At 38.2% G+C, this 27839-nt stretch overlaps 1 protein-coding gene and 1 pseudogene across 3 annotated transcripts in view; one reads left to right on the top strand and one right to left on the bottom strand.

The window, feature by feature from the left end:
* Positions 1-27839, top strand: part of KIAA1328 (KIAA1328 ortholog) — a 433299-nt gene that overhangs the window by 196141 nt on the left and 209319 nt on the right. The window lies entirely within an intron of this gene.
* LOC108633790 lies at positions 24736-26227 on the bottom strand (annotated as a pseudogene).

The following is a 27839-nucleotide window of genomic DNA, read 5'->3' as shown; positions in this document are numbered from 1 at the left end:
TGCATTTTTAAATAATATCACCATATATGCATGGGTGCATGCTCAGTTGCTTTAGTCGTGTCCAACTCTTTGCAACTCTATGGACTGTAGCCCGCCAGGCTCCTCTCTCCATGGGAGTCTCCAAGTAAGAATACTGGAGTGGGTTGCCATTTCCCTCTCCAGGGGATCTTCCCCACCCAAGGATCGAACCCACGTCCCCAGTGCCTCTTGTATTGCAGGCAGATTCTTTATCACTGAGCCACTTTGGAAACCTAAATATAGGAACTCTCATACTTAATAAGAACTTACTTAACTAAATAATTAAGAACAGTAATGAATTGATGAATTTTATACTTTTATGGGAAGAATAGACTTTCATGAGTCTATTTCAATGATAGAAATAGACAGATAGGCAGATACATATATACCTATATACTTTGGGTAGTTGGGGAGGAATGGTTGTTATTTACAGTAAAATTTTGCAAGGCCCACTGATAAGTGTGGAAGGAGAGCTAATGAAATCATTATAGAAAGGGTTGCATCAAGCAAGAGTTATCAGTGGCTGCTAAATCTAGAGAGCAATAAAGAGGAGCAGGATATTTTCATGGTCTGTAAGTGTTTCCCCTAAGACGGCTTATTAATTGTAAGGAAGAAAAAGAAAAGAAAGCAGTAATTATACCACATGGAGAGATCGTGTCTCCAGGTGTTCAACTCTGAGAACACATCACCAATTCAGTATTCTCCGCAAAAGCACACAACCTGAATCTAAATCTCAAGGAAACATCAAACACAAAATGCCAAACTTTCTTCTAAATAAAGGAGGGAAGGAACTGTATATTTCAAAAATGGAAATGTCATAAAAGACAAAGGTGATGGCAGTCTTTCAGATTAAAGAAGAATTAAGAGATATGAAAGTTAAATGCAATGTCTGACCATGTTGGGAGGAGTATAGTACAAAGGATATTATTAGGTCAACTGATAAAATTATGTGGCTGATAGGTTAGATAAAGTTTGTGACATTGATAACTGTATTGTAGTTACACATGTAAGAAAACTCCTGTTTTTAAGAACTGCTCAGTGAAGTATTTAGGGATAAATGGTCATGATATATGTAAGTTACTCTCAAATACTTCATAAAAATATTACATATGTATGAGTGTAAATACTTGAATGCACGAATGATAAAGAAAATGGAATATAATGTAAACAGTGTGTAAATCTGGGTAAAGGGCATATGAGTGTTAATGTACTTTATTTTTACACTTTTTTATCATTTAATATCATTTCCTTTTTTTCTGTTACTCATTTTCCTTTTTTCCAGATGTACTGCATGAAATATAAATTTAAAATGTCCAGCATACTGATTTGATATATGTTTGTGTTACAAAATGATTACTACATTAAGTTTAGTTAGCATCATCACCTCACATCAGTTCAGTTCAGTTCAGTCGCTCAGTTGTGTCCGACTCTTTGCGACTCCATGAATCACAGTACACCAGGCCTCCCTGTCCATCACCAACTCCTGGAGTTCACTCAAACTCATGTCCATTGAGTTGGTGATGCCATCCAGCCATCTCATCCTCTGTCATCCCCTTTTCCGCCTGCCCCCAATCCCTCCCAGCATCAGAGTCTATTCCAGTGAGTCAGCTCTTCACATGAGGTGGCCAAAGTACTGGAGTTTCAGCTTTAGCATCATTCCTTCCAAGGAACACCTCACATAGTTACATTTTTTTGCTTATTATGAGAAATTTTAGCACCTACTCTCTTAATAACTTTCAAATATATAGTATGGTATTGTTAATCATATTATGTTATACATTACAACTTCAGAACTTACTAATCTTGTAATGGCAAGTTTTTCCCTTTTGACCACCTTCACCCAAATGATAGTTTCTAAATAACTTTTACAATTTAAAAAAATTTTTAGACTAATTAAAGCCTTTGTCCACCTCAGAATTAATGACCAACCTTATATATTTCATAGAAATAATAATTTTAAAGTCCTATGACATGGCTACTTTAAATATTCTGTTGTTTATTTTTATAGCTATGATTTTTATATGTATCTTAAATATATGCTTACTGTTTTTCATGATAGAAAACCTCTTGTCTAGACACATCTTGGAATATAAGTAAAAGACACAGAGACTGAGAAATAAGTTGTGAATCCAAGTACCCTATTTACTAGAACAAGTAGAACAGCTGGAGCAGTTCTGTCCCATGGAACTGTCTGCACTGATGGAACTGTTCTTAGTGTGCATTTTCCAACATGGTAACACATAATGAGTGTGGCTATTGAGCACTTAAGATGTGGGTCAGTTCTGTTCAGTTGCTCAGTCGTGTCCAACTCTTTGTGACCCCATGGACTGCAGCACTCCAGGCTTCCCTGTCCATCACCAACCCTCAGAGCTTGCTCAAACTTATATCCATCGAGTCAGTGATGCATCCAACCATCTCTTCCTCTGTCATCCCCTTCTCCTCCTGCCCTCAATCTTTCCCAGCATCAGGGTCTTTTCTAAGGAGTCAGTTCTTCACATCAGGTGGCCAAAGTATGGGAGTTTAAACTGCAGCATCAGTCCTTCCAATGAATATTCAGGACTGATTTCCTTTACGATTGACTGGTTTGATATCCTTGCAGTCCAAGGGACCCTCAAGAGTCTTCTCCAACACCACAGTTCAAAAGCATCAATTCTTCACACTCAGTTTTCTTTATAGTCCAACTCTCACATCCATACATGATTACTGGAAAAACCATAGCTTTGACTAGATGGACCTTTGTCAGCAAAATAATGTCTCTGGCTTTTAATATGCTGTCTAGGTTGGTCATAACTTTCCTTCCAAGAAGCAAGCATCTTTTCATTTCATGGCTGCAGTCACCATCTGCAGTGATTTTGATGCCCAAGTAAATAAAGTCTGTCACTGTTTCCACTATTTCCCCATCTATTTGCTGTGAAGTGATGGGACCGGATGCCATGAGCTTAGTTTTCTGAATGTTGAGCTTTAACCCAGCTTTTTTCACTCTCTTCTTTCATTTTCATCAAGAGGCTCTTTAGTTCTCCTTTGCTTTCTGCCATAAGGGTGGTGTCATCTGCATATCTGAGGTTATTGATATTTCTCCCAGCAATCTTAATTCTAGCTGTGCTTCATCCAGCCTGGTGTTTCGCATGATGTACTCTGCATAGAAGTTAAATAAGCAGGGTGACAAGTACAGCTTTGACATACTCCTTTCCCAATTTTGAACCAGTCCATTGTTCCATGTCTGACTCTAATTGTTGTTTTTTGACCTGCATACAGATTTCTCAGGAGGCAGGTAATGTGCTCTGGTATTTCATCTCTTTAAGAATTTTCCACAGTTTGTTGTGATCCAAATAGTCAAAGGCTTTGACATAGTCAGTAAAGCAGAAGTAGATGTTTTTCTGGAAGTCTTGCCTTTTTTGTGATCCAGTGGATGTTGGCAGTTTGATCTCTGGTTCCTCTGCCTTTTCTAAATCCAGCTTGAACATCTGGAAGTTCACGGTTCACGTACTGTAGAAGCCTGGCTTGGAGAATTTTAAGCATTACTTCTGCTAGCGTGTGAGATGAGTGTAATTGTGCGGTAGTTTGAACATTTCTTTGGCATTGCCTTTCTTTGGGATTGAAGTGAAAACACCTTTTCCAGTCCTGTGGCCACTGCTGGAATGTGTGTAATGAAACTGAACTGTTAATTTTAATTAGTGTAATTTCACTAGACACACATGGCTAGTGACTACCATATTAAGTAGTGCCGTTTGGGAGTGGTGATTAATACCTTGATATGAGAAGTTTATAAGTTCCCATAATCAATAAGCTGACTATTTAAAGAGATGAGCTAGCCATGGCTGGGCCTAATTAGCTTAAGTAAGATCTGTCCTTTTCAGAAAGATTCTTTGATGTTATTGCCTATGTTTTAACTATACTAGTAAAAAATTTAGTATTGAATAATAATGAATCAAACCCAATGAAACTTGCAGTGACAAAATTAAGTATAATTAGTGCAATCCTGCATTTTACAATTTACAGCATTTGCCACCAAAATCCCAAAGTAGATGCCAAGACTTCTGCTTTACTGACTTACTCTGATTAAAGAGACTTACTGGATACAAAGGGATGTAAAAGAGGAAAGAAGAGAAGTAAGATGGATAGTTGGATGGACAAGAAAACAATGCAAGGTATTCTATTCTAAGTACAGCAGGAGGGTTACAATAAGTCTCTTTTATCAAATGTGAACAGACCTGATGTTATCTAAGGTTCCTTCTAGCTCTAACTTCTGTGATGCTAAATCTTAAGAATACTAAGCAGGAGGAGATCTCTGAGACTAGAGCAATCAGATTAATTTAGGATTTGGAGTTCAGTGTTTGACTGGTTTTGTTATATGATTGTAATCTCCCAAACCATATGAATGATTTCTGTATTGCTAAGTAAATTTATTTCATTTCAAGCAGAGTATTCATTAAAAGAAAAGCTCTGATAAATACTGTACTTTCTAGAGTATGGTATCTTCCTTGTTACTTTGATAGCTTTTTAAAAAGTGATTGAGATGCTATTTAATCAGTCACATATAAATACCCTACTTATAAAGGCAACATGTTGAGAGAATAAGCTAGAAGGAAATACAAAAATAACTTGTGTGTTTTCTGAATACAGCACTCTTTAAGCACTGAAACCTCTGTCTGTTGTCCCTGTCTTTTACTGTGTATCAGTAAGACCTTTCATTGGCATTGGGAGTAATACTGTTCTAGTTGTGATGCCAAAAGCTCAGCTTCTCTGTTCACTGATGCCAAATTGAATCTTGAAGACAGAGTTTCAGGTGAAATAGAAAGAGATAGCTTTATTACTTTGCCAGTCAAAAGGGAACACAGAAGGCTAATGCCTTAAAAACTGAGCCCCCCTCCCTGGTGAATAGGAAGAGCTTATATAGTCAGGCAGGGGAATGCGATAAGGATAAAGGCAATAATACTCTTGCATCCCTTCTTTCTTCTGCACAGTTTCAAAAGGGTGGGGTTGCTGACAAGATTAGAGTGTGTACAGGATCCTAGGTGGTGGGTCTCCTAATCTTGATGAACATCTGTGGTCCCTTTATCCTGCTTCAGGTAGTTTCCTGACTGTTCCTCCTTTATAGGAGTTCTGTTTTCCCCCTTGGAACTCAGGTCATGGAAACTGGAATCTTGCCTGTAAGAAATGGAGGATAAAAAGGCCCCTATGCTGAGGAACCCCGCAGGACCCTGCTTGGGATCAGGAGGACGTACTAGACTCCACATATGGTCATAATCACAGCTAAGATTTACTGCAGTGAAAAGATACAGAGCAGACTCTACAAAGGGAGAAGGTACATGGTTGAAGTCTGGAGAAAATCATGTACAACCTTAAACGAATTTTGTTGAAGTGAAGTCACACCAGATGTACTTGTTACCTGAAAACTGGGTTCACCTCTTGGTGGTTCTCAAACCAGCAAAAAAAATGAAGCCAGACATCAAGAGAAGGAAGAGTTTATATTTATTTGTAGTGAGTAGGAAGAACATCAGGAATTTTTCCAAAAGCAGTGTTTCCCTGAACAGCAGAATAGGAGAAGTTTTAAGCTTAGAGTATATGCACGTTTTTAAAGCAGTTTTTTTTTTTTTTTCAAGTGCATGATTTTCTTTAAAGTTCTAGTTGCCTGGTCTCATTGGGATCAGAACAAATTCTACGGCTCTGATTCAGTTTTATCTTTACCCGTGTAATATATTTAACTCTCTTGCTTTTTCGATGATCCAGCAGATGTTGGCAATTTGATCCCTGGTTACTTTGCCTTTTCTAAAACCAGCTTGAACATCTGGAAGTTCATGGTTCACATATTGCTGAAGCCTGGCTTGGAGAATTTTAAGCATTATTTTACTAGTGTGTGAGATGAGTGCAATTGTGCGGTAGTTTGAGCATTCTTTGGGTTACCTTTCTTTGGGATTGGAATGAAAATTGACCCTTTCCAGTCCTGTGGCCACTGCTGAGTTTTCCAAATTTGCTGGAATATTGAATGCAGCACTTTCACAGCATCATCTTTTAGGATTTGAAATAGCTCTACTGGAATTCCATCACCTCTACTAACTGTCTTCATAGTGATGCTTCCTAAGGCCCATTTGACTTCACATTCCAGGATGTCTGGCTCTAGGTGAGTGATCACACCATCGTGATTATCTTGGTCGTGAAGATCTTTTTTGTACAGTTCTTCTGTGTATTCTTGCCACCTCTTCTTAATATCTTTTGCTTCTGTCAGGTCTCTACCATTTCTGTCCTTTATTGAGCCCATCTTTGCATGAAATGTTCCCTTGGTATCTCTAATTTTCTTGAGGAGATCTCTGGTCTTTCCCATTCTATTGTTTTCCTCTATTTCTTTGCATTGATCGCTGAGGAAGGCTTTCTTATCTGTCCTTGCTATTCTGTGGAACTCTGCATTCAAATGGGTATATCTTTCCTTTTCTCCTTTGCTTTTTGCTTCTCTTCTTTTCACAGCTATTTGTAAGGCCTCCTCAGACAGCCATTTTGCTTTTCTGCTTCATTTTTCTTGGGGATGGTCTTTTTTTCTTTTTTTAGTTTTTTATTTTTTTAACTTTAAAATCTTTAATTCTTACATGCGTTCCCAAACATGAACCCCCCTCCCACCTCCCTCCCCATAACATCTCTCTGGGTCATCCCCATGCACCAGCCCCAAGCATGCTGTATCCTGCGTCAGACATAGACTGGCGATTCAATTCTTACATGATAGTATACATGTTAGAATGCCATTCTCCCAAATCATCCCACCCTCTCCCTCTCCCTCTGAGTCCAAAAGTCCGTTATACACATCTGTGTCTTTTTTCCTGTCTTGCATACAGGGTCATCATTGCCATCTTTCTAAATTCCATATATATGTGTTAGTATACTGTATTGGTGTCTTTCTTTCTGGCTTACTTCACTCTGTATAATCAGCTCCAGTTTCATCCGTCTCATCAGAACTGATTCAAATGAATTCTTTTTAATGGCTGAGTAATACTCCATTGTGTATATGTACCACAGCTTTCTTATCCATTCATCTGCTGATGGACATCTAGGTTGTTTCCATGTCCTGGCTATTATAAACAGTGCTGCGATGAACATTGGGGTACATGTGTCTCTTTGAATTCTAAGGGAACCCTTCTACACTGTTGGTGGGAATGCAAACTAGTACAGCCACTATGGAGAACAGTGTGGAGATTCCTTAAAAAATTGCAAATAGAACTACCTTATGACCCAGCAATCCCACTGTTGGGGATGGTCTTGATTCCTGTCTCCTGTACAATGTCACGAACCTCTGTCCATAGTTCATCAGGCACTCTATCAGATCTAGTCCCTTAAATCTATTTGTCACTTCCACTGTATAATCATAAGGGATTTGATTTAGGTCATACCTGAATGGTCTAGTGGTTTTCCCCGCTTTCTTCAATTTAAGTCTGAATTTGGCAATAAGGAGTTCATGGTCTGAGCCACAGTCAGCTCCCAGACTTGTTTTTCCTGACTGTATAGAGCTTCTCCATCTTTGGCTACAAAGAATATAAGCAATCTGATTTCATAGGTGTTCATTGGAAGGACTGATGTTGAAGCTGAAACTCCAATACTTTGGCCACCTGATGTGAAGAGCTGACTCATTTGAAAAGACCCTGATGCTGGGAAAGATTGAGGGCAGGAGGAGAAGGGGACAACAGAGGATGAGATGATTGGATGGCATCACCAACTCAATGGATATGAGTTTGGGTAAACTGCAGGAGTTGGTGATGGACAGGAAGGCCTGGTGTGCTGCGGTTCATGGGTCGCAAAGAGTCAGACACGACTGAGCAACTTCACTTTTCTTCACTCCTTGGAAGAAAAGTTATAACCAACCCAGACAGCATATTAAAAAGCAGAGACATTACTTTGCCAGCAAAGGTCCATCTAGTCAAGGCTATGGTTTTTCCAGTGGTCATGTATAGATGTGAGAGTTGGACTATAAAGAAAACTGAGCACCAAAGAATTGATGCTTTTGAACTGTGGTGTTGGAGAAGACTCTTGAGAGTCCCTTGGACTGCAAGAAGATCCAACCAGTCCATCCTAAAGGAAATCAGTCCTAAATATTCATTGGAAGGACTGATGCTAAAGCTGAAACTCCAATACTTTGGCCACCTGATGGGAAGAACTGACTCATTTGAAAAGCCCATGATGCTGGGAAAGATTGAAGGCAGGAGGAGAAGGGGGCAACAGAGGATGAGATGGTTGGATGGCATCACCGACTGAATGGACATTAGTTTGAGTAGACCTTGGGAGTTGATGATGGACAGAGAGGCCTGGCCTGCTACAGTCCATGGGGTCCCAAAGAGTCAGACACGACTGAGCACCTGAACTGAACTGAAGGAAAACTTTATAAAGGGTGTAGTATAAGTGAGCTAAATTGTGTATCTTTCATGGTGAGGAATATACTGTATCTTACTTAAAATGTAACTGTGATTCAAGAAATAGAGGTCTATACATGTAATGTAAAGTTGTGGACTTTAAAGTTTGACTGAATAACTAAAGTCATAAATAGAGCAGAAAGTTTATGTCTGAGGAGTGAAATTGGTAGTAGGGATCAGAGATGTCTTTATTTTTCATTTTACTTCCTATAACTTGATATTTTTAGTAATACCCAGTGTTTCTCATGCCTGAACTAATACTAATCAGCCTACTTTTGAATTAGGTTTGGCTTTGTTCATGCTAAATCAGTTACTGAATCATCCTTCTATTACTTTTCAATATCCAAAGTTTTATTGGTATTTTCTAATATTTCTATCCCAGTGTGCTGGTACTTTTTTATATTCCTCTCCTACCATTCCTTTACTGTTCAATCCACCAACTTTAATCAAAGCCCTGGTTTTATTTTTATATGTGTCAAATAAAAATCCATCCCAGTATCGAAGAGTCACTGATACTTTAGCAAAACAACAACATGAAGTGACAACTCTTAAGATGAAAAGTGCACATATGGTGAATCTGCTTTGTCGGTAGTTCTGATAATCTTTTTGTGAACTTTTGTTCAGAAGATTTCCTTAAATGCACCTTTCTCCTATTTTTCCTTTTTTGGACTATAAGAAAGTTCTCCCTTATCTAGTGGTTTTCAGTGAAATTAAATTTACTTTTCTCTGGTTTCTCTTTACTCAAAGTAAAATGTATAACATCTGCAGAAGGCAGGAGAATTCCTTATTGTTTCAGGAGAAGTTGGATGATAGTTATAAGAACAGTGGCTGTTATTTATTGATCATTTGTGCGTAATTTATTTTATAAACTATCTTTTATTAATCTTCAAAATGTCGTAAGTAATTATTACCTACTCCTTTTCACAAATGATGAAATAACTTTTCTAAGGGTAAGTAATTTGCCCAAAGTTACACAGTTAGTGTTGGACACATCAAATGACTCTAAAATTCATTCTTTTCCCACTTTCCCACTTTATTAAATTCATACCTGTTTTAATAACAACTATAGCCAATACTCATATAGTAAATAGTTCATACTAGATTCTGTAGTAGAGTTCTAGCATTAACATTTGCAGATTGAGAAAAGCTCAAGAATTTTCTCTAAAGTACCATCTTTATTTTTCTGTACTCATTGATGTTGTTTCTAATTCCAAGAAGGATTATAATATATATTTCATCCAGCTTTAACTATACCAGGAGGCTCAAATGAGCATTCATTACCTTGGCAAGGTTTTAGGAGAAAAATCCTATGTCTAGAGTTAGATATTCAGATCTGTTCAAGCACTGTCTGCATCTAACCTGGACTCACATACTGGATGTGGCTTCCTGTTAGGTCTGTGACACCGTAAGACATTCAAATATGAGGAAGCCAAGCTAGGATTCCCGGTTGATGCTTTGACTTTCCAGTATTAAAATTCCTTGCTTCTTATTAAGCTTGTCCCCTTATTCCCTTACTCCCTCTTCCAAAAATGTGCTTTAAAAAAAAGAATAATAGAAATATTTTGGTCTCTTTCATCAGTTTTACCCACTGACAGTCTGACTTTATAAGTTCAGACACTTATTTTTCAGGCCGTGAAAAATTCGTTTTTAATCCTGATTATTTTAACACTTTTGATTTAGGAAGGAATTTAATTTTCCTTATTTTTTGTTTGTATTAAGATTTTATGATTTGTGCAGCTGGTTCCTCTGACTTTCATAGAAGCTTCTACTTCTGAGACTCATAAAAGACATTTTAGAAAGTTTATACTCCTGCCACATTGAGGAAAGTACACTATTAGAACTAAACACTGGACAAAAATACAAAAGTAGTTATTTAAGGAATCAAAATCAGATAGTTGGTGGTGGGAAGTTAAAACCTGAAGGGGCAACCAGTTCAAGGGTGAGTTAAATTAAAATCTGAAGGGGGCAACCAATTTGCAGGTGAGTTTCCCAGTGTTTAGTTTTGTTTTGTTCCTTTTTTCCCTCTGGTTTTCCCCCTAGTTATAGAGATGGACAACAGTGGCTCTGGCAGTTAAAACTGATAGAAACCCCGTTTTTCTATACAGAAAAATCAAGAAGATGGGTCCTCGTTTAAATAGTTTGAGGGAGAATCTTCATGTTTTTCCTACCTTTCTCAGCTTTGCTCCTAAGACCCAGTTGCAAAGTTGCAACTATAGTAGAAGTACTACAAAAGAAACCCTGTCTTTCTTGCCAGATAACCCAGGAAAGTTTACCTCTGTGATGAAAAACATTGGGGGAAATCTCAGAAAAAAAGAGAGCTGGGTAGGGTGTCCCCTCATTTTGTGAATAACCAGCACGACCCACACACAATAACCAGCATTTTGTGTGTGTCGCACGGACCCGCAGCGGCATACCATGGTCTTTGAGAACTGGAGTTCAGTTAGAACTACTCCTCACAGGAGGTGAGAAAGAACTTGTCTGAATCTTAACTGACCTGACTGCCTGTTAAATTCTCTACAAATTATAAAAGGGCAAAGGATTGATAGTCAAAACAGCATAACATTTAAAACGTCCAGGGTATAATTCAAAATTACGCTACCTACAAAACCTCAGGAAATTATAACCAGTTCTCAAGGGAAAAGACAATAGATGCCAACCCTAAAGTGACCCAGATTTTGAAATTATCAGGAAGAGACTTTGAAGAAGCTTTTATAGCAATTCTCCATGGCACAAATGTAAACACTTTGAATGGATAACAGTTCTCAGCAGAGAAATAGAAACTATTAAAAACAACCAAATGAAAATTTTGGAACCAAACAATACAATGTCTGAAATTCAAGTTCACTGGGTGGGCTCCTTAACATAATGGAGTGACAGAAGAAAAAAAAAGTTAAACCTAAATTTTCAATAGAAATTATTCAGTTTTTAAAACAGAAGAAAAAATTGGAGAAAAAGAAATGAATAGAGCCTTGAAACCTAATTTATTCCCAGAAGGAAGACAACTAGTACATAAAAGCTGGAAAGAATGACTGATTCTTAAGGGAGAAAAAAGAATAAGTCTTTTGTAAGATACAAATCAGGGTAAACTTTTTTTAAAGTCTTGGGATTTTAAAGGATATACTCTGCAAGGATATACTCAAGAATGTCAGTTTGCACAAAATTGTCTTGAAAATAAACTACTGAAACATTTTCTCTCATAGAGAATGCTAGTTGCCCACCTGTTATCTATTAGTCCTTATTCCTTCTTAAATGAATGCCAGTCTTCTTGAGAGTAACAGTGTCTCTGGATAAAATCTGCACTACCCAGCCTCTTTTGCAGTGCGGTGGTCCTGGGATCCAGTTCTGGCCAGTGAGATGTAAATAGAAGTTATGTCATGGGACACAACAATTTCCCTCTAAGAAATTCCCTTTAGAGGGCTGGGGGTGGGGGTGGGTGAGAGTAAAGCAGGCTCCACTGTCTGCTACACTCTTTAAAAAAAAAATTGTTTATTTTAATTGGAGGATAATTACTTTACAATGTTGTGGGTTTTGCCATACCTCGACATGAAGCAGCCATGGGTGCACATGTGTCCCCCCATCCTGAACCCCCTTCCTACCTCCCTCCCCACCCCATCCCTCTGGCTTGTCCCAGAGCACTGGCTTTGAATGCCCTGTTCATTGCATTGAACTTGGACTGGTTATCTATTTTACATATGGTAATAAACACGTCTCAGTGCTATTCTCTCATATCTTCCCACCTTGCCTTCTACCACAGAGTCCAAAAGTCTGTTCTTTATATCTGTGTCTCTTTTGCTGCCTTGCATATAGGGTCATCATTACTGTCTTTCTAAATTCCATATATATGCATTAATACACTGTATTGGTGTTTTTCTTTCTGACTTACCTCACTTTGTATAATAGGCTCCAGTTTCATCCACCTCATTAAAACTGACTCAAATGTGTTCCTTTTTATGGCTCAGAATTGTTCTGTTGTATGTGTGTACCACAGCTTTCTTATCCATTCATCTGCTGATGGACATCTAGGTTGTTTCCATGTCCTGGCTATTATAAACGGTGCTGCGATGAACATTGGGGTACACGTGTCTCTTTCAATTCTGGTTTCCTCGGTGTGTATGCCCAGAAGTGGGATTGCTGGGTCATAGGGCAGTTCTATTTCCAGTTTTTTAAGGAGTCTCCACACTGTTCTCCATAGCGGCTGTACAGTTTGCATTCCCACCGACAATGTAAGACGTTTCGCTTTTCTCCACACCTTCCCCAGCACTAATTGTTTGTAGACTTTTTGATTGTGGCCATTCTGACTGGAGTGAGATGATACCGCATTGTGCTTTTGATTTGCATTTCTGTAACTCAGATGGTAAAGAATTTGCCTGCAGTGCGGGAGACCCAGTTCGATACCTGGAGCAGGGATAGGCTACCCACTCCAGAATTCTTGGGCTTCCCTGGTGTCTCAGCTAGTAAAACATCTGCCTGCATTGCAGGAGACCTGGGTTTGATCCCTGGGTTGGGAAGATCTCCTGGAGAAGGGAATGGCTACCCACTCCAGTATTCTGGCCTTGTGGCCTTGAGAATTCCATGTACTTTCACAAAGTCTATGGGTTCACAAAGAGTTGGACATGACTGAGTGAATTTCACTTCACTTCAATAGTGAGTGATGTTGAGCATCTTTTCATGTGTTTATTAGTCATCTATATGTCTTCTTTGGAGAAATGTCTGTTTAGTTCTTTGGCCCACTTTTTTGATTGGGTTGTTCATTTTTCTGGTATTGAGCTTATGACCTTGTATATTTTGGAGACTAATTCTTTGTCAGTTGTTTCATCTGTTATTATTTTCTTCCATTCTGAAGGCTGCCTTTTCGCTTTGCTTATAGTTTGCTTCATTGTGCTGCACTCTTTTTTTTTATGCCTCTTTTTATCCTGTGTCCAGTCTCTTTTCCCTGTGGTAGCAGTTCTCAACCAGGAGTGATTTTGAACCCCAGGGGAAATTTGAGTGTCTGGAAACATCTTTGGTTGTTATAACTGACAGTTGCTAGTAGTGTCTAGTACGTGGAGGCCATGGATATTGGTAAACATCCTGTAGTAGACAGGACAGTCTCCCACAACAAAGAATCATCTTGTCCAAACGTCAAGAGGTCAAGCTGAGAAGTTTTGCTCCATAGAATGCTGACCTGGTGTTGGAGATTGAACAGCCATTTTGTGAGTAGAAGGTAACAAGTCCATGCTGACCCTAAATCCGGGAGGAGCTGATAGCAGTGCAGCAGCGCTGTCGCAGCCGCAGCCTGGCTTCCCCCAGAGGCCTCGCACAGGAAAGAGAAAACGCTTGAGTTAGTTAAGCGAATGGATTTCTCTTCCTCTTACACGTTCACTAACTGATAGGGTATTTCTTTAGAAATTGTTAGTCATAAAAACTAGGGCAACTAAAATATAAATAGTCATGAAGAGGTTTCAGGCATTGAAAAGAATAGGAAAAAAAGCTTAGCATGGAATACCTGGGAAAAGAGACGAAGGAAGTACACACGGTGAGTAGAGTCCAAAAATCTGGGAGATGTCAGAATTACTGTCATAATTTTGCCTGTTGTTGAAAAACTAAAGCTATCTTTAAAGACATTGTGCTAGAATTTGGTCACCCAAACTTCCACTCTGTCTGTAGTTAGCTTGGGTCACAAAGGGACTTAACTGCTTTAGTCTCTATTGCCTGGGGCTGCAGATCCATTCAAGGAAAAGTAATGGGGGTTAAGCACTGTATTCACTGTGGAAGGATAACAGGTAGCCATTGGTTGAGCTCTTTGGGATCTTTTCTGATTATGGGGGCAACATCAAAGCTAAAACATCATTTCTAGCCTTGGAGCTCAATTAAAATGATGCTGTCATTTGAGATCATGCCACACTAAGATCTAAGGAGATAAAGTTGTTTGTTCTGAACAAAAAGAGGATAGAGGTATAGTAATAGTTGCTGGAAACAAAAAATGGAAAATTCAACTTTAAAAAGCCCCTAACCATGAAATTGCTTCATGTTCTCAAGAAAACGGTATTTCTTTACTTTAAAAATACTCGTTTGAAACTGTCACAGAGTAATGCCATTTTCACCTATATAGGAACCCTTTAAGAAGCCATTTGTGGGATGCAGGAAGCTTAGGGCACTTGTAAATTTATACTTGTGACAGCCTGATTCTCACTGCAGAATTCTAGGTGTGAAAGTGTTAGTCGCTCAGTCATATCTGACTCTTTCCAACCCCATGAACTGTAGCCCACCAGGCTCCTCTGTCCCTGGAATTCTCCAGGCAAGAATACTGGAGTGGGTTGCCATGCCCTCCTCCAGGGAATCTTCTCGACCCAGGGATGGAACCCAGGTCTTCTACATTGCAGACGGATTCTTTACTATCTGAGCCACCAGGGAAGCCCTAGGGCTTAAAAACACCCTCAAATCTTCTAATCCATTCTTAGTATTTTGGGAAATTCTGTGTCAGTAAAAGATAAAGATTTTACCCTACAGTCTGTATCTAAAGATTTTAAAAGATTTAGATCTGTATTTAAGGGTTGCAATCTAATGAAGCTAACAGCAAACATATACTGGGTCTATACACTATCGTCTCAAAATTAGTGTGATTGGGCTTCCCTGGTGGCTCAGACGGTAAAGAATCTGTCTGCAAAGCGGGAGACCTGGGTTCCATCCCTGGGTTGGGAAGATCCCCTGGAGGAGAGCATGGCAACCCACTCCAGTATCCTTGCCTGGAGAATCCCCATGGACAGAGGAGCCTGGCGGGCTATAGTCCATGGGATCGCAAAGAGTTGGACACAACTGAGCAACTAAGCATTGCACAGCACAAAATTAAATTCTCAATTTCCCTTCCAAATCTGTAATTCTCTCATTTGTCTAGCTCAGTAAATGGCATTCCTGTTCCTTCTGTTTCTCAGGGGAAAAAAAAATATTTGAAGTCATAATTCACATTTCTCTTTTCCTCTCACCCCACATCCAATCCATCACCACTTGCAACCCATTCTAAATATATCCCAACTACTACCACTGCTTACCACCTTCACTGTTCCTACCCTGGTTTAGGTCCAGTTTTCACCAGGATTACCTCCTAGATGTTTACCCAATTGAAACGAAAATCTATATTCACTTGAAAACCTACGTTTGAATGTTTCAGTTCAGTTCAGTTCAGTCACTCAGTCATGTCCGACTCTCTGGGACTCCATGAATTGCAGCACACCAGGCCTCCTTGTCCATCACCAACTCCCGGATTTCACTCAGACTCATGTCCATCGAGTCGGTGATGCCATCCAGCCATCTCATCCTCTGTCATCCCCTTCTCCTTCCTGCCCCCAATGCCTCCCAGCATCAGAGTCTTTTCCAGTGAGTCAACTCTTCGCATGAGGTGGCCAAAGTACTGGAGTTTCAGCTTTAGCATCATTGAATGTTTACAATTTATTAAAAACTGAAGACAATCCACATGGCTTTACTTAGCAAAAAAAAAAAAAAAGTTCTGATGAACACACTACAGGCATGAATCTCCAATGCATCATGCTAAGTGAAAGAAGCCAGACTCAAACTATGAGTCCATTTGTACGACATTTTGAAGAGGAAAGAAGGAAACAATTCAAGAATTTGTAGGGCTGACTACAAAGCACAAGGAGTTTTTTTGGTATGATGGGACTTTCTTGATTATTGTAGTGATTACCCAACTGTACTCATTTCTTAAAACTTGAAGAACTGTAGGCTTAAGAAGAGTGAGTCTTACTGTATGTAAATTTTATCTTTAATTTAGGAAAAAATGAATTCTTTGTCTGTAATTGCAAAAGACTTATTCAGAATTCTGTATGGGAAACAGAAACCACTTAAGATGTTTTAAGCAAGAAGAAATTTTATACTAGGAATAAAAGCTTTGAAAAGGCGTAAGAGGTAGGTTTATGTTGGACTTCTGGTGATGACTTCAGAATAGTATAGAACTAATATACAGTATCAGACTTTATTTTGGGGGGCTTCAAAATCACTGCAGATGGTCACTGCAGCCATGAAATTGGAAGACGCTTACTCCTTGGAAGAAAAGTTATGACCAACCTAGATAGTATATTCAAAAGCAGAGACATTACTTTGCCAACAAAGGTCCATCTAGTCAAGGCTATGGTTTTTCTAGTAGTCATGTATGGATGTGAGTTGGACTGTGAAGAAAGCTGAGCACCGAAGAATTGATGCTTTTGAACTGTGGTGTTGGAGAAGTCTCCTGAGAGTCCCTTGGACTGCAAGGAGATCCAGCCAGTCCATTCTGAAGGAGATCAGCCCTGGGATTTCTTTGGAAGGAATGATGCTAAAGCTGAAACTCCAGTACTCTGGCCACCTCATGCGAAGAGTTGACTCATTGGAAAAGACTCTGATGCTGGGAGAGATTGGGGGCAGGAGGAGAAGGGGATGACAGAGGATGAGATGGCTGGATGGCATCACTAACTCAATGGACGTGAGTCTGAGTGAACTCCGGAGATGGTGATGGACAGGGAGGCCTGGCGTGCTGCGCGCGATTCATGGGGTCGCAAAGAGTCGGACATGACTGAGCGACTGAACTGAACTGAACTGAACTGAATATACTTGCAGCGTGACCCTCTGAGACCATCCCTGGAGCTATGCTGGAATCAGAAACATTGTGTCTACTGCAGTAGTCTCTGGACCCCCAGGAAACCACAGAATAGATTTACCAATGAGACTGAGGGGCTAGGGAGGCAGGTCAACCAGTCATTGGTGCTTCTGCTGCTGCCACTGCTGCTTCTTACCCCCGAAAGACTGAAAATGTTCCCTATTTTGTTACTGCTGGAGAGAATTCTCATGTCTTCCTCATTGTCTTTGCCAGCAGAGACAAGCAGAACCTAATTGACATCCAGAGCCCTAATTAATAGAAGGGAATCTGTAGCTTCTCACATTTAACAATATATGGAGGATGAAGTAAGCCATGCCTTAGTGGTCAGCACAATATCTAAGCTTCCATCGATAAGGGACTGTTTAATGAATTATGGTATGTTATACAGGAGATGAAGGATTGACCCAGGTGGCAGTTATTCTGTAAGCTGGATATGTAATTGCACTGTTGAATTTTGGCTAATAAATTCTGGTGATTTAAGTATAGAACTCTTAAAACTCTACTGAAGTCAGTATATTGCAGTTTCTATAATCCTACTTTTAAATTTGTGTTGCAAATATTGCTGTCTCTTGAAAATAGTTAAAATAACTTCTCTTTTTCAAAATTAACTTCAAAGATTACAGGACAAGTTAAGCTTCCTAATACCCAGAATGCCATACATAAATTTAGAAAACAAAGAGTTTTTTTAAATGGTAAAAAATAGAGGAGATCTTTCATAACTTTTTACATGAGAGAAATCAACTACAGATAAAGGATTAAGTTTATATAGAATATGTAGTAGAACACAGCCTTCTCTCTTGACTATGACACCCAAGTGCTGCCTTCCAAGTGGTATGTGGTCACTGTTCTTAGAGGCGTGCCCTGATGATGCCCTCTCATGTGTTGCCTGCTGGATAGCTGGTGTACGTACATGCTCCTGTGTGTACATAAACCCTCCAGAATGGGTTTGAGTAGACTCATTGCAAACTTAAAAGCTCCAGGGAAAAGTATTTTAGTTTGTGAAAACAAGCCTGTTAAGTTCTGCCCTCTTTCACCCCCAGAGAATAAAGTTCAAGTTAAAAAGTAGCTTTAAGTAAAAAATAAGCTGTTTTATTTTAAAGTGTAGGAGCAATGAGATGAGAGTGAACTGGCTCCAAAGCTAAATGGCCAGACTTCCTCTAACAGAGTTTAATTATTTTTATAGTTTTTCCCAAATGAGGACTCAGAATAGCCATTTTAAGTAACCTAGAGCAGCTCTTTCATCTTCATTGCAAGCTTCAGACCCTAAACAAAGCATGAAGCGGGGCAGTGCACTGTTAAATTTTCAAATTGGATTTTTCATTATATTTTATGATAACTTTTTATTTTTATCAAGTTGCATCTTGGCCTTCTGTTTAAACTCAGGAAGATTTATGGCAAATGATCTGGGTGCTTATTTGGACAAACAATTGCAATAAATCAGTTTACTGTTTCAATAAAATGTTATTAATAGAACACATTATTCTGTTCAATATTATGTTATCTTTAAAATTAAGCAGAACATTAGTGGCAGTGAAACTAGTTTCAATCAATACATTCCTGTAATGAAACCTATTGTATAAGAAACTTTTCTTTTTAAGGAGGAAAAATGTCCTTAGCACAGCTACCAACTTCTGACTCTAGAGATGGCATTTCATAGCCTCTAAAAAATCCTATTTGGTAGGATTTCTTTGTGTTTGTTTTGGTGTTAAGATAGTTTCCTGAAAGTTACCTTACAGCAGTTAAAGTATAAATGTTCCTTAAATGCTTTTTTGTTTTTGATTGAAGAATTTAGTTGGCCCTTGACCTAGTAGGGACTCACTCAGGTGTGTGCCTTAATGAAATTGAGGTCAGAACTGCTGTTGACACTCAGCACCGTTTCCCTTCTAATGGTATAGAATTTCTGGTTAAATTTCTTATTGGAATATAGACTCTTGAGAGTACCTTGGTCTACAGGGAGATCAAACCAGTCAATCCTAAAGAAAAACAACCTTGAATATTCAATGGAAGGACTGATGCTAAAGCTGATGCTCCAAACCTTTGGCCACATGATGCGAAGAGCTGACTCATTGGAAAAGACCCTGATGCTGAGAAAGATCGAAGGCAAGAGAAGGAGACAGCAGAGGGTGAAATGGTTAGATCACATCAGCGACTCAATGGACATGAATTTGAGCAAACTCTGAGAGATAGTAAAGGACAGGGTAGCCTGGTGTGCTGCATTCCATGGGGTTGCAAAGAGTCAGACACAACTTGGAAACTGAAGCAAAAATCGATTTCAGTGTTCAAAATGCATATAATGATGAAAATTTATTAGGAGTAAGCCATAAAGGGTGACCTTTAATCACCCACTGTACTTATTGACATTTTAGAATGATGGCTTTAAAATCAAAGGTGGCTAAAGTCTCAGGCTGGTACTGCAGTCTTAGGACATCACTGTCCAGAGGTTCAGTTCAGTTCAGTTCAGTCGCTCAGTCATGTCTGACTCTTTGCGACCCCATGAATCGCAGCGCGCCAGGCTTCTCTCTCCGTCACCAACTCTCAGAGTTCACTCAGACTCACGTCCATCGAGTCAGTGATGCCATCCAGCCATCTCTTCCTCTGTCGTCCCCTTCTCCTCCTGCCCCCAATCTCTCCCAGCATCAGAGTCTTTTCCAATGAGTCAACTCTTTGCATGAGGTGGCCAAAGTACTGGAGTTTCAGCTTTAGCATCATTCCTTCCAAGGTAATCCTAGGGCTGATCTCCTTCAGAGTGGACTGGTTGGATCTCCTTGCAGTCCAAGGGACTCTCAAGAGTCTTCTCCAACACCACAGTTCAAAAGCATCAGTTCTTCGGCGCTCAGCCTTCTTCACCGTCCAACTCTCACATCCATAGGTGGGTTGTTTCTGCTGCTGTGTCTTGTTTAGAGAGCAAAGTGCCTGGAGAGAAGGCTGCTGTTTAATAATGCCATGGAAAATTAAAGACCTTTGAATGTTAAGTTGCATGTATTTTCCAGAGGAAATCTCTTAAGAGACACTTTATGCTTTCACTTGGTTCATAGTACTGTCATCACATGGCAGTTTAAGGAGTCTGGAGACTTGTCAGAGTTCCAAGTTTACTCCTTTACTTCTGTCATTTTGTATTTTTAATCTGAATGTAAGAAATAGAGAGTATCCCGATGTGGTTTTGTTCTCATTAAATTGTTTTAAGAAATTTTTGTTTTGGGAGATGATAGTTAAGATGAAAAAATAGTTATAAAAATCTAAGCCATCCTACATATTCTACTGGCTTAGGATAACTTTCCATAGCCCATCAGACACATAATTTGATCATGTTACAGTATGACTCTCTTAGTAAACAAGTGAATTCTGCGTCCTTTGAATACTGCTGCTAACATTTTATAAAGTCATACTCTCTTCCTCCTGTAATTTAAAGGCAGATGGTTGATTCCTCCAGTTCCATTCTTCTTTCTCAAGATTGCTTTGGCTATTCGAGGTTTTTTGTATTTCCATACAAATCTTGAAATTATTTGTTCTAGTTCTGTGAAAAATGTGGCTGGTAGCTTGATAGGGATTGCATTGAATTTGTAAATTGCTTTGGGTAGTATACTCATTTTCACTATATTGATTCTTCCGATCCATGAACATGGTATATTTCTCCATCTATTAGTGTCCTCTTTGATTTCTTTCATCAGTGTTTTATAGTTTTCTATATATAGGTCATTAGTTTCTTTAGGTAGATATATTCCTAAGTATTTTATTCTTTTCATTGCAATGGTGAATGGAATTGTTTCCTTAATTTCTTTTTCTACTTTCTCATTATTCGTGTATAGGAATGCAAGGGATTTCTGTGTGTTGATTTTATATCCTGCAACTTTACTATATTCATTGATGAGCTCTAGTAATTTTCTGGTGGAGTCTTTAGGGTTTTCCATGTAGAGGATCATGTCATCTGCAAACAGTGAGAGTTTTACTTCTTCTTTTCCAATTTGGATTCCTTTTATTTCTTTTTCTGCTCTGATTGCTGTGGCCAAAACTTCCAGAACTATGTTGAATAGTAGCGGTGAAAGTGGGCACCCTTGTCTTGTTCCTGACTTTAGGGGAAATGCTTTCAATTTTTCACCATTGAGGATAATGTTTGCTGTGGGTTTGTCATATATAGCTTTTATTATGTTGAGGTATGTTCCTTCTATTCCTGCTTTCTGGAGAGTTTTTATCATAAATGGATGTTGAATTTTGTCAAAGGCCGGCTCTACTACAAAGCCACAGTCATCAAGACAGTATGGGGGTACTGGCACAAAGACAGACATATAGATCAATGGAACAAAATAGAAAGCCCAGAGATAAATCCACACACATATGGACACCTTATCTTTGACAAAGGAGGCAAGAATATACAATGGAGTAAAGACAATCTCTTTAACAAGTGGTGCTGGGAAAACTGGTCAACCACTTGTAAAAGAATGAAACTAGATCACTTTCTAACACCGCACACAAAAATAAACTCAAAATGGATTAAAGATCTAAATGTAAGACCAGAAACTATAAAACTCCTAGAGGAGAACATAGGCAAAACACTCTCAGACATAAATCACAGCAGGATCCTCTATGATCCACCTCCCAGAATTCTGGAAATAAAAGCAAAAATAAACAAATGGGATCTAATTAAAATTAAAAGCTTCTGTACAACAAAGGAAAATATAAGCAAGGTGAAAAGACAGCCTTCTGAATGGGAGAAAATAATAGCAAATGAAGCAACTGACAAACAACTAATCTCAAAAATATAGAAGCAACTTATGCAGCTCAATTCCAGAAAAATAAACGACCCAATCAAAAAATGGGCCAAAGAACTAAATAGACATTTCTCCAAAGAAGACATACGGATGGCTAACAAACACATGAAAAGATGCTCAACATCACTCATTATTAGAGAAATGCAAATCAAAACCACAATGAGGTACCACTTCACACCAGTCAGAATGGCTGCGATCCAAAAATCTGCAAGCATAAATGCTGGAGAGGGTGTGGAGAAAAGGGAACCCTCCTACACTGTTGGTGGGAATGCAAACTAGTACAGCCACTATGGAGAACAGTGTGGAGATTCCTTAAAAAATTGCAAATAGAACTACCTTATGACCCAGCAATCCCACTTCTGGGCATACACACCGAGGAAACCAGAATTGAAAGAGACACATGTACCCCAATGTTCATCGCAGCACTGTTTATAATAGCCAGGACATGGAAACAACCTAGATGTCCATCAGCAGATGAATGGATAAGAAAGCTGTGGTACATATACACAATGGAGTATTACTCAGCCGTAAAAAAGAATTCATTTGAATCAGTTCTGATGAGATGGATGAAACTGGAGCCGATTATACCGAGTGAAGTAAGCCAGAAAGAAAAACACCAATACAGTATACTAACACATATATATGGAATTTAGGAAGATGGCAATGACGACCCTGTATGCAAGACAGGAAAAAAGACACAGCTGTGTATAACGGACTTTTGGACTCAGAGGGAGAGGGAGAGGGTGGGATGATTTGGGAGAATGGCATTGAAACATGTATACTATCATGTAAGAATTGAATCGCCAGTCTATGTCTGACGCAGGATACAGCATGCTTGGGGCTGGTGCATGGGGATGACCCAGAGAGATGTTATGGGGAGGGAGGTGGGGGGGGTTCATGTTTGGGAACGCATGTAAGAATTAAAGATTTTAAAATTTAAAAAATAAAAAACTAAAAAATAAATAATAATAATAAATCAAGAGAACAAGACTTGAACAAGCACAAGTCTTAAGAACTTTGTCACCTGATGAAGCTGTTCAATGTATCCTCTGTGTTTATTTATACTCAGAAAAGTATTTGTATCTAAGAAATAGGTTCTGTGTAAGTGAATGGTATATTCTTCTAAAGCCTGGCAGATACTCAGAGTCAGCTTTCTGAGTAATAGACACAAATTAAGGATCCATTAGAAAAATTTCTAATATGCTTGTTATTCACTTTAAATTTTGCTTTAATTAAGGATCATTAAAATATATGATGGTTAGCAAAAAAATAAAAAATAAAATAAAGGCAGATGGTTATCATACTTCCTTATACTAGTGGGAGACTACTTAAAATCTTTGTTGTGGTAAAGCATAAGGTAGCAAAGAGTTCACTTAATTCTGATATTTACCTTAGTTCTACCTCAGAGTCTTTAGATGTTACATTTCTGATGAAAGATTTTTTCTGTGTTTGACTGTGAACACCTGGGAACCACTGGGCTTAACTGGTCTACAGCTGACAGTGATTGTGTGTGGAGATTTTGGCAGTGGGTGTCAAAGAGAGGTGACCATTTGGTTATCTCTGAATTGTCTTGTTTTCCCCTACAGTTTAACATTATCTGTTTGTGAGGTTATCTGTAGTTTTGTTTTTCTAGTAATAGTTTTATCTGGCTTGGTATTAAGGTAATTCTGACTTCATTAAATGAGTTGGAAATTGTTTCTTTCTTTTTCTGTTTTCTATCTTTGTGGTAGAAACTTCTTTAATTGACATGGCACAATTTCTTTAATTGACGTGAAACTATTAAGATGTTCTCTTTGTTCTTCAGTCAGTTTTGGTAATTTCTGTCTTTTAAGGAATTTCTACATGTCATAAGTTGTCATATAAGTAGCATGAAGTTGTTCATTTCTTTATAACTTGATAGTGTCTGTGAGATCTACAGCTTTGTGCTTCTTTTTCATTTTTTATTTTGATGAGTTCTATCTTTTTTCTTGACCTTTCTTACTGATTTTTTAACAGAATAGCTTTTACTAGATTTTCTTTGTTATTTTCTATATCATTTATTTCTTATGTTTGTTTTTCCTTCTACTTAGTTCAGCTTTAGTTTGCATTTCTTTTTCTGACTTCCAAGATGGGCATTTAGATTGTTGGTTTGGAACTTTATTCTTTTCTAATGTAAGCATTTAAAGTTATGTTTCCCTCTGAGAGTGCCTTTACCTATATCCCACACTTTTTATGTTGTGGGAGGTTTTTTTCTGAAATATTTTCTAATTCTCTTTGAACACTTTATAATCATTTATAAATTTTCCTTAATTTCAAATTTTTGCAAATTTCTCAGATAGCTTTCTGAGGAAAATGGACTCTCCACAATTTCAGTGTCAAAATTATTGAGACTTGTTTTATAACATCTGTGATATGAACTCTCTTGCTAAATATTTATCTACATATAAAAATAACCTAATCTTCCATTATTGGGTGGAATATTCAAAATGTAGCAATTGGGTTAATGTTTTTTACTGGTATTTGTTTAGGTCTTCTATATACTTTCTGATTTTTAGTGTGCTTTTTCCATTGTTGACTGAGAACTTTGAAAGCCCCAGATATGATTGTGGATTTGTTCATTTTTCTTTTTCTTTTTATCCATCTTTCCTTCACATGTTTTGAGTTTCTGTTATTAGATGCCTTTACATTTAGGTTTATAATGTGTTCTTGGTGCATTAAGCTGTTCCATTTTGAAACATGCTTCTTTATCCCTGATAATATTACTTGTTCTGAAATACCTTGTATGATATTAATATAGCCACTCCGTCTTTCTTATAATTAGTATTTGTATAGTATATTCTTTTCCATCCTTCTGCTTTTTCCTATATTGTCTCTGAAGTAAGATTCTCATACATAGCATATAGTTGGACTTATCCTATGTTACAGTCTGTGACTTTTTCTAGGACTATTAGTGACTGCACTTAAATCTAACATCTTGTAATTTGCTTTCTGTTTTTCACCATTTTTTCTTTAGTTTTTCCTGCCTTTTTTTTTGGTTAAATAGTTTTAGCATTATCTCCATTTGGGGCTTTTTTTTTGGGGGGGGGGCCTCTTTGATCATAATTAGCTGTCTAAAATGATTTGACCCTTATGGAATGCACAAAAATAAGTTCATTCAGCAGGCTTCTTTTTCTGTGGTTGGTTTCTTTTCTGTGGGCTTTTGCTCAGCTGGTGGTTTTTTGGTCACTTGCCTTTTTTGCCCACAAAAGGCCTTTTCTGCTTCCTAGTACCAGCAGCCTTCTTTCCTTTCTTCTCCACCCCAGGTTTCTTCCCTGGAACCCTCTTCTCATCTGATTTGGCTTCTGACACTGCTGCTGCCTTATTCATCCAGAGTTTGTGATTCTTGTCCTGAGGAGGAATGGTGTTCCATTCAGCATGTGGTCTTTGCATATGGGCTTAGCTTCAGCATGATTCTCAAGTTTTTCAGGGGATTCTTCTTCAGGACTCTGTGATGAATCTTCGTGTGCTTTTTGGATTTCTGAGCTTTTCAAGATTCTGCTAAGGTCTGTATTGAGGATCTTGTGCATGGAAAGGTCGTGGTTACTCTTGAGAGGCAGCTTCACACCAAGTGCCATACACATCATCTAACTTGTGAAAAGTATTTTCAGTTCAAATGTAGAAACATCCCACATACTCATGAGAAGTAAGTTTCAAAATGTTCAGTTTGCCTTACATTAAGCAGAGTGATTCCAGGCGTGTTTCTGACAGCCTCGATGATACCCTTATCCTCGTTGTGGATGATGTGGGGTCTGCTACACTAGAGGTGATGACAGACTCTCATTTGGCTTTGCCAGCTCTCATTATCTGTGACGCATAGACCGTTATGATACCATTCCAGGCCTTAAATTTCTAAAGAAGCAAAACAGCCTCCTTGGTCTTCTTGTAGTCTTAAGTGTTATCTTCAGCCACCAAAGGAACTTCAGGAACTTCCTTAATTTGATGACTTTTAGACACAACTGCAAAATGGTAAGGCCGAGGCAGCGGGGCAGAGCAGATGGCATATCACTTCTGTGTTGTGTTTGCTCTGTGATGCCGATGTTGTCAGGTTCTGGTTGGCACAAACATGTGGCCCCCATGATACATATCTCCCAAAGCACCCTGGCCAGAACAATGAGTCCCACTGCCTAGAACTCTGGAAATTGGAGCCACAGCCCAGCCAGCACCCAAAGACTCAGCAGTGGTTTGATGACCTGCTAATTCATTGACAGTGTAGGGTTGTCTGTTGTTTTGTGCAAGTTGGTATGAACATAATTCACAATATCTAGTCTAATGAGAGCCTTGAACACAGCAGGTAAAGTGACATTTTTGCCAGATGACTTCCTTTTCAGAAAACTCTGGTTATGAACAGATGAGCACATGCCATGGCAGGGAGAAAAGGCCTCCACAGGGAATGCTTGGGCTCATTACCTTTGTTTTAGATACATTTTATATATGAAAAAAAAAAAAGCTTATATTTTTATTTCTGAAAGTTTGTTTCCAAGTTTCTGTCTAGTATTGTTTATACCTGAAGATATATGTTTGTTTGTTTGTTTATGGCCATATAGATTACTGGTAATAAATTCTTTTATGTATCTGAAAATACCTATTCACTTTCAGTTTTTAAAAGAAATTTTTTACAGTTCTGGCTTACCCATGTGTTTTTGTTTTCTCTTCACCACTTTAAAAATATTCCATAATTTCTTCTGCTTGGCATTTTTTTAATGAGATTTTTAAATAAGATTCCTTTATTCTCTTTCTTTATATGTCATGTTTTTGTTTTTGTTTTTTTTTCTGTTCCTACTCAAAAACTTTCTGTCACTAGTTTTTAGCAAGTGGATAATGGTGCTCCATGGTGTTATTTGTGTTTTTCTGCTTGGGAGTTACCAATTTAGATTTGTAATTTTTCATCTATTGACTATTATTTGGTCATTTCTTATATCTTTCTTTTGTCATTATGTTAATGTTTTTCTTTAAAACTTAATGTTGTACTTATTTATAATAGATTTTTAAAAATTGTCATGTGCTAATTTCATCATTTGTTGTTTGCATCCTTTTTCTGTTGATTAATGAAATTTCATCATATATCTTATAATCTTTTATTGGTTGTTCATTGGTATATATGTTCATTGGTATATATGTTACATTAATGAGGATCCAAATTTTGTTGGCTTCCTTTACAGAATGTCCTAGCAGACATTTAAGTTATTGGTAGATCTTGACTTTTTAGAAGCTTATGTTTAAGCTTTATTAGGGCTAGTCTGTGGTCTGGTCTTTTCTCTAGCAACTGTTTTAGCTCTTTCTGCTAGCTCATTCTGTGTTCTCGGTAGGACTGAGTGAATGTCCTGGGATCAACTATGACTTGTCAAGACTTTTACATCTCCCTGTTTTGTGTGACTTCTGGAAATTGTTTTGCTTACAACTCCCTTGTTGTTGTTTTCCCAGGCTATTGCAGTTTCATTTTACATGTGTGCAGTCTTGGCATTCAGCAAAACCTCAAATGTACAGATTACTCACTGTTTTTCTGAGTAGTTCTCTCTCCTCTGGTGCTTTGTTTTGTAACTTCTGGCAACCTCAGCCTCCCTGAATTCTGACCTCTGTTTTTATAATTCACCAAGACTTTTGTGCTCTGCTTCAGACTCCCCTCCCTGCCACATAGTCTGAAATGTTTGTCCAAACAGAAATCCAGGGACATTGTATGGCTTAGCTCATTTATTTCCTTTTTCAGAGATCATATACCTTTACTATCTGCTGTCCAATGTCTGAAAACAGTTGTTTTATATATTTTCTCTACTTTATAGTGGACAAGTAAGTGTATCCCCTTCTGTAATACCCCAAAATGGAATTTTTTATGGAAACTATCTTTTAAATGTGGTTTTTACATTTAGCATGCATATTTAATGGCATTCTTAAGAAAACAAAGAGGCTTTATGGAGGGAGAAAATATATTGTGAGCATCATAATATTAAGTGCACAGTTAACAAAAACTTGTAGGAGATACAGTATTGAATGGGTTTTGCTCTTTTAAAGAAGGTAAAGATATAA

This window comes from Capra hircus, chromosome 24, assembly GCF_001704415.2.
Source record: "Capra hircus breed San Clemente chromosome 24, ASM170441v1, whole genome shotgun sequence".
Taxonomy (NCBI): Eukaryota; Metazoa; Chordata; class Mammalia; order Artiodactyla; family Bovidae; genus Capra; species Capra hircus.
Note: the sequence above shows the minus strand (reverse complement) of the source record. Positions and strands in the feature narration are given on the sequence as shown.